We start from the raw sequence: 8,485 nt of genomic DNA on the forward strand, positions 1-8,485 counted from the left end.
ACTTGTTCTTCCTTATATAACTTTTTGAGAGAGGTATTTTATATTTTAATAGATTTCGGAGAAACTTTTAAGCGCAAAATATTTAAATTTCTATGAGAAGTTTATTACCTGTGTGTCGACCTGCAGGACTAACAAATTTGGTTTTCCAAATTCAATAAGTGAAGTTCTGTCAAGGTTTTTGACTTCGGGCAACACCATGCCAAAACCCGGGTAGGAAATCATACCTACACTGCAGTGTAAATGGCGGCTGTCCATCGTCAAATTCCAACTGACTTGTTCTTCCTTATATAACTTTTTGAGAGAGGTATTTTATATTTTAATAGATTTCGGAGAAACTTTTAAGCGCAAAATATTTAAATTTCTATGAGAAGTTTATTACCTGTGTGTCGACCTGCAGGACTAACAAATTTGGTTTTCCAAATTCAATAAGTGAAGTTCTGTCAAGGTTTTTGACTTCGGGCAACACCATGCCAAAACCCGGGTAGGAAATCATACCTACACTGCAGTGCAAATGGCGGCTGTCCATCGTCAAATTCCAAATGACTTTATGTAGTCCTGATTGGCTCATTGTTCCAACCAACACAACGACCATCAACACAAAAACCGTAAAATACAGGTTATACATATTGTATTAGCTGTAAGAAATCCTTCGAAACAGGAAAAATTAGCAAAAACGGTTCGGAGAAATATGTTGTTTAACACTGAAATGGTGCGGTGATACAATGTAATAACAGTTACGTTATAAACAAGCCGTTTTTAATACACATGTACCTATATTAGTAGTATTTGCCAGCATATATAAATATATAGAATGTTTTATTTTAAATAACATCTGTTCTACTTTTTACCGCGAATAGTTTCGAAGTGTATTTTACACTTGTTGTAGGTATAATATGTTAGACCTATCTTCAGACTTATAAAATCTATAGAAATCACTGTGATAGTCTGACAATCAAAAAATTATCATTACATCCTCATTACTGTACACATATTTATTAAGTATACATTAAAGTCGAAATTCTTAATTATTATTAACAATAATAATATATTTTTTTTTTTCATAGGTCTAATATATTATGATATACTTGTTTAAATCTAACCTAACCAAATTAGTATACTAAGTATTTATATATAAAACGCAGCATTAATGAAAACACATTTATAAGTGTATATTCTACTGCACTTTAGGTACAATGTTAACATTTTTTTTAAGAATATTGTTAAGTGCATTATTATGCATATTATGTCGTTCGTGTACAGTGTATGAACTGTCAGGCTCCAAGTCTAATCTAACATGAAGATGTATTATTATATATTTTCTACGGTGTATCCAACTTGATCTGTACATTGCACACTGGAATAAGACGTATAAAGATAACTCGGATGATAAAACCGAATGACACGTGGCCCATCCGTGATTGACGGGTCGTCGATGATTTACTATGGTAAACGCGAGTATAAGCAAAGACCGGTATCGGGCGCTTTACGGTACGGTTAGGTTACAGGCAGTCATAGTTATATCAGTCAATAGTGCCCGGCCTGAATAATTGTGAAAAAGTCATTACCGAATCAAAAGCTGCCTGGAATAAAATTAATCATAAAAAAAAAATGCAAATATTGACTTCCAACAATGTACAAACCGAACGAATATTATCATCTCTGTACACCAATAGGTAATAGTAAAGTATAAGCAATTTTTCATACAAATCTTAATTTATAGCTTCAACTATAGTGTATACAGCAATGAGGATACTTAGTATTGATTGCCATTTTTTTATTTTTAGACTATCACAGTCATTTCTTTAGGAAAATTACAAATGTTTTCCCATCAAAACTGCTTTGCGAATGAACAAGTATGTGAGGCCAGTATTAACAGTAGATTTTTACAATGTATTGGAAAGAACTTAATAAAAAGAACAAATAAAAAAAAAATGGTGTTTTCTTAGTATAAAAAATGTAACGTGTATCGTCCGGTATTGATATTGAATTGAAACAAATGCTATAAATATGGGTCGAATAACTTGTGTGAGTTCAGGAGGCTTTGAAAATCTTAGATTCTCAAATTAGCTCTCATGTTTTCCAGTCTTTACTGAGCTTTTGTATAAGAACCAATATTGCCTGTATCTGGCAAGATGCGCAATATTAAAGATAGAATATTATACCAGTTTAAATAATACTATCACGATTTATTGATAGCTGGTGTAAGATCATTAATAAGAACAACCGTGTCTTCGATAATAACTAAACTCTGAAACTACTACACATAAGGGTTTTATATTGACGCCATTTTGTTTATTCGACGACGACGACCTACGTGTACTTAACTTGCGGTAAGAGCCGATGATGAATCCACAATAATTGAGTCGGTACCGATTTTCAGCGCAACCGGTTGTCGGTTAAACATATTTGTGTACAATAAATATGTCATGTTTACATATTATTATATTTTACCTTTCTTCTGTTGGCTTTACAACGATAAGTTTTAAAAAAAAAGAATGTCACTCGTAGCTGATCAACACTTTTAATTAAATCATCTAATCAATTCTGCTTAAAAAAAAAAAAGATTCCTAATAGAGTGAAATCGTAGAATTTTTTTTTATTTCGTTCATGCATTTTTTCGCGATTTCATATTTAAAAAAAACACATATCATTACAGCTATGTTACATACCGATTTTAAATATATTTATTTAGTATGTATAATTAACATATTGTTGTGCAATATTATGTTGTGTAACTGTGTTTTCCGTAGTTCGTCAGATCGCATGTTATATATTTTTGTTTGAGCTGTAAGCTTAATGTGAAGAAATTCAATTAAATGCTGTTTAATCAGAATCTTTATTCAGAAAAAAGAACACAGTTTTATTATGAATTTATTATAAAAAAATATATTTATTTTATATAGTGTACATTATACTATAAAACTTGAGTAAAAAAAAAAATTAAACTAAAAACTAAAACTGGTACTTATAGTCCAAATTTCTTTAGTTTAATGTGTTATGTATACATAAGAGTTCTAACTTAAAACAAATTTTCAACAAAAAGGGCCTAAATTACTTCAACATTGTCAATGATGATATTTAACAATCTATTGGTATAATAGAAGCCCGGTGACTCAGATTGACAGATTTTTTTTTTTAGGAATTTGTTATCATTATTTACAAATGTTGAGGACATCCATAATAATCATAAATTGACTTCCGAAACAGAGGCATCATTATATTCTGAAACGTATTATCGATTATAAAGTCACAGCTAAACCAATTTAAATTCTTTCACAAAAAGTTCAAATATATTACCAAATGTGGTAAACAGACAACAGTGAACAAAAATACGTTTTTTTTTTTGGTTTCTATAAATATTATAAGTGTGAAGGAGATCTTTTTTTTTCTTTATTACGATTTTCTGTTCGTAATACAGAACCAAAGTCACACACTAATTTCACACTTTATAAATTATGTGTTAAATTTAAATATTAAATATATGTAACGGGGTATCAGAATTGAAGATGTTATAATTATTTTATATAGCTTATTGATTATTCGTCAGAAATGGTGTAATTCTCCTGATGATAGAGGCCTCTTTAATATTTAAATGTGTACAAATAAGTAGGAATGGGTATGTGTATTGATAAAATAATAAAAAAACACGTTGTTGTATTAAACGCAAAAAAATTTAGTTGTCTGCAGTAGACATAACACATGTGTTCGGTGTAAGAACAGCAAGTGTTTTTACCCCGTTGTCGGTAAATATCAATACTAAAAAATGGAGAATGCATAATGGATAGACCAGATTTTTACTTATGCATAATGGAAAATTCATCATACAAATATTTTGTTGAAATATAATTTTACGGCTAACAATCAAAAACATAGATTTAAACCCTAATTTATTCATAAATCTGTTTTTACACAACATTTTTTGAATAATGACACATTCCAATGTCAATTTTATTTTCATGCCAACATAATATATAGGGTGTTTTGGTCCATTGTAAATGATGTATACATTTTAAGGCGATTAAACTAGAAAGATTTTAACACGCGTACTTAAGGTTCATACATAGTATACAGGGTTACTAGCGGAATGTATGTATTTAGATGTTACACATTTTGTATGTTTAACATATCAGTTCTTTAAATTCGTTAAAAAAAAAGAAAAAAATAGTGTTATAAAAATGTATATACATTTAGAATCTATTCCCAAATTATTTAAATTAATTAATTATTAATAAATTATTTCAAAATTATTTTACAACTATCTACTGAGATGCTTGAAACACTGACTCTCTGACGCTAACGTTCTCGGCCATTAAATTTGCAATCTGTATTTTCAGTTCAGTTTAAATATGTATATGTGCCAGTGTGTTATTGTAATATAAAAAAACTATGGAGAGTGATGCGAGCGACAGTGATTTGAAACAAATACAGGTCGACAAAACGTAAGTAACACAACAATATTTTTAGAGAAGTGTAGGTACACTCAACCGTGCTTGTGCACGGCACACGGTTTGACAAGTTTGCGAAGGGGAGGTCACAGTAAAGGCGTGACGGATTTTTATCAAATTGCGAATAAATGTTATTTTTGAGAAATAAAAACACCCTTATTTGAGCGTTTGTGCCAATGCGTCCTAATTCCAGAGATAATCAACTTTCAAATTTACATATCTTTTGGTATATTTTTTTGTATATTTTCACTATTTTAGAATTCAACCTGTAAAGTTGTAGGACTATTAATACACGTTAATGATTAAATATGCCAAGCCTGCATACGACAGGGACTTCGTTCCAAACGCGTGTCCGCGCGACTCGAACCGTTTTTTTTACATAAGTGACGAGTATAGTACTTATGACATAGTTGTTTTACTTTCTGTTTCACTATCGTATGATTTAAACCAATGTTTTTTTTCGTTAAATAGTACCATGGACTAATTTGAATTATTTCAGAAATTTCGATCCAAAAGCCGCGAACGAGAAAAATAAATTTTGTTTTGCCTGTTTTGTTTGTGCTGGAATACACTTACTTCCGTTTTCGCTGGGTTGGGTTTTAGTGAGTTCTGTGTATAGAATCTGTCCAAGTTCTCCAGCGCATGTGTGAGTGTCTGTTCCACTTCACTGAAAGTTTTGCCCTGCGCGTTATCGCTAAATCGTCGGCATACAGGAAACGGCGAGTAGTTTCCATAATGGGCTGGTCATTTGTATAGACACATTAAAGAGTATTGGTTCGACGACACTATCTCGCAGGAGGCCATTTTTTTAATTTATCCATCGGCCTTTTTCGGTCTTGTAGTCTAACACGGCATCTTCTATTGCGACCCGTTGACTCAATTACTCTCGTTAATAGACGAAATCTATTAAAAAAAAAACATTTTTGGATATTTAAAAAGCTCGGAATTTTACCAGACGATTTATAAGCTATCCGAATAGAATAAATAATTAAATTGGCTTTTAGAAATCATTGTTTATTATTAGGTATTGTTGTTATCTATTATTTATAACAGTATTCAGTTATTTTTTGTCAGCAAGTCTCAAGAACTTATCCGTTTGATCGACTTGAAGAATCCAACTGATTTTGCGAAAATATGGAAAAGATGGTGTTAAATTCAGCGCTAGTGGCCGGAGGGTTCGTGGCAGGAGCTGGAACTTACGGCCTGGTGCAATATGCGGTGGGTTGGTGGCGCAGCTCACGATTGACGGTACGTATGAATTAAAAAAATATTTCACTGTCGTACTTAAGGAAACGGTCGCACACACAACTCCGCTTGACAATCTTTACGTGTTAAGGTCGGGTCCGAGCCGGGATCTGTCCGGGTGCAAGAAAACGATTATCCATTGAGTTTTTGCGCCACTGCGCCCAAATTACCTTGCTTTAGGTAAACTGCGCCCCGTTTATAATTTGGTTTTAAAAAGGTTACATGTTACAAGCTGCGCCCAGCTTCTTATCGTCGGTATGAAATGCAAACAGCGCCCGAATCAATAAAATCGCAGAAATATTAATATTTGGCCTCGGATGAAGATAAACGGACGTCGCTTTCATTAACGCAATCGTGGATTAGACATATCCAACAAAATGGCTCGAGTATTGACTATAACTTATAAACAGTGATATTAAAAAGGGAGGGGGGGGGGGTTAGTTCAATGCTTAAGTAGAAATATTACTGAACCACCTTCGCCCCTGTATTTAGGTACGAATGTACGAATGTACGAATGTACGAGCGTTTTAGGTCGGGTTGAGAACTTTTAATCTGCAAGAGATAAGAGAGATAATTATACATAAGAACATATTATTATAGATTTATTTTTCGGATCTAATTACAAAAAATGTATCTACTATTTGGTATAATAAAATAATAAGTAGTACAAATATTAAGTTTAACATTTAGAGTTTATTAAATTTTATTTTATTAGCAGAAATGCCGTGCAGAAATAATAAAAAAATCTAAACGTATTTTATTATACCTAACATTAATTGATGTTGTCGTACAAAATGGCGCGCGCCCGTCTATCACGTGCGTGCGCTCAAATGGCACCTTCTGATTGGCTGATTGTGTAAACGAAAAACAGCAGCCATTTTCTAACAAGGAGAATTACTTTGAAATGTACACATTTTTTCATATATCTTAAATCGACCTATTTTCTAGCCGCCAGCAAAATCTATATGTGGTGCGGTTGGGCGTGATCGGTCTCAGGAGTGAGAGGTACTGGGTTCAAATCCGGTTTCACTCCCCAAGACTTTTTGCATTTTTTTACAACTTTTTTTCAACTCTTATGGTAATTTATATTGCAAGAAGTCTAAGCACTTATAAAATAATTATATTTTACTACTACAGAGTACATTTTTACCCTTAAAAGTTACCCTCGCGCCAATACGTTTAAAATAAATTTTCATCATCAGACGCTGAACTCTAACAACGCGTTAGTGAGTCCGGGGAACGTTAAGTTGGTGTCGTTCTAGCAGGGTACAGTAAAATTATATTAAATTGGTTTGTTGATTTTTAGGTTAGTCGTTAGATTCGTGTCGGTTTCAAATGTTGTTGATTCATTGTTTGAGGATTGTCGTGCCGGCCACTAGCGTTTGTAATAATTGTTTCTTGCGGAGAAAAACAGGTATGCACAGTATTGAGTCGCTACACTGCTGTTCACCCCAAAAATTGTAGTCCCTATAACTTACAGGCCTCAGAGTGGTCGCGTGGGTAGAACTAAGCTAATACTGTGCGTATCCTGAAAGGTATATATTATTATTTATTTTATACCTGTCTTCATTTAACAACTGGTGTAGAACTGGATCAAAATCTGCTAGTAATTTACTATCACTTTCTCAGTTAGTCTTAACAGTTTTAAATACTGTAACCATGGTTTAACTACAGAGCAATCACTAATATCAGTGTTATTAGGCTGCATATCGATTTTCAGAGAACTACTATAAATATCTACTATTATAAAATCGATAAGAACTGTTTGACAAATAGATAAATATTTAAAAAATTTATTTTTATAACTGCTTTTGTTCTTTAATCAGGACCTAGACTGAAGGTATCTAAGTTAGAAATTGTGCCCCAAAATTCATCTTATAGTGCCCTTTTAGCAGGGCGTCGCCCTGCCCGCCCCCCGGTAGTTTCGGCACTGGTAAACAATACAAATTATTAATTGTACTTCTGCTTTTTTTTTTACTTCAACCTAACAAAAATTACATTCTTCGGTTCTTTTTTGTTTATTCAAGGCGTTTAAAATAGGCTACACGGAGCACATAAAATTGCCTATTTTACAGCCGTTAAGGCACCTGTGTTCAATACTTCCTGTTCTGTGTCGCTAAACTGTTTTATAACATCTCTATTAAGCATCGACAAGCATTAAACAACCTTGGTCAGGCAGTAGATAAATGGGATGCAATATTGATTGAGCTAGCGTTAAGCAAATTGGACAAGTTGACTCTACAACAATGGGAACTGTCGTTGGGCACAACTGATGTAGTTCCATTTTCCCAGTTTGAAATTTTTCTCAACTCTCGTATTAGGTTACTTGACGCGTTTGAAAGTGGTCAGCGAGGACTTGTTGTGTTTCAAATCCGACGAGCACAAATCTACCGGCTCAAAGAATAAATTGTGTTTATTACTCAAAGTTCTCCCTCACAATGTCCATTATGTCGCGGTGATCACTTGTTTCATCGATGTTACAAGTTCCGGAGCATAAAGGTTTCTAAAAGATATGAAGTAGCAAAGGGATCGCGAGTCTGTTTTAATTGTTTGTCACCTAACCACAATGCAAAGGGTTGTTCGTCAAGCAACTGTCGCACTTGTTCAGCTCGCCATCATACTTTGCTGCATTATGATGCAATTAAGCGAACATCAAATGTTCAACCTAATAAGGAACCAACACAATCCCTAGTTAAAGACTCAACAGAAAACTATCAACCTTCTTCGTCCTTAGTATTATTATTAGTCGACATAAAAATTAGTTGTGTACAGAAATCAGTCATACATTATAAAAA

Source organism: Adelges cooleyi, unplaced genomic scaffold, assembly GCF_023614345.1.
Source record: "Adelges cooleyi isolate 19-005CV unplaced genomic scaffold, UGA_ACOO_1.1 ACOO_flye_CR_arks_rails_tigmint_CR_PRNA_803, whole genome shotgun sequence".
Classification (NCBI taxonomy): Eukaryota; Metazoa; Arthropoda; class Insecta; order Hemiptera; family Adelgidae; genus Adelges; species Adelges cooleyi.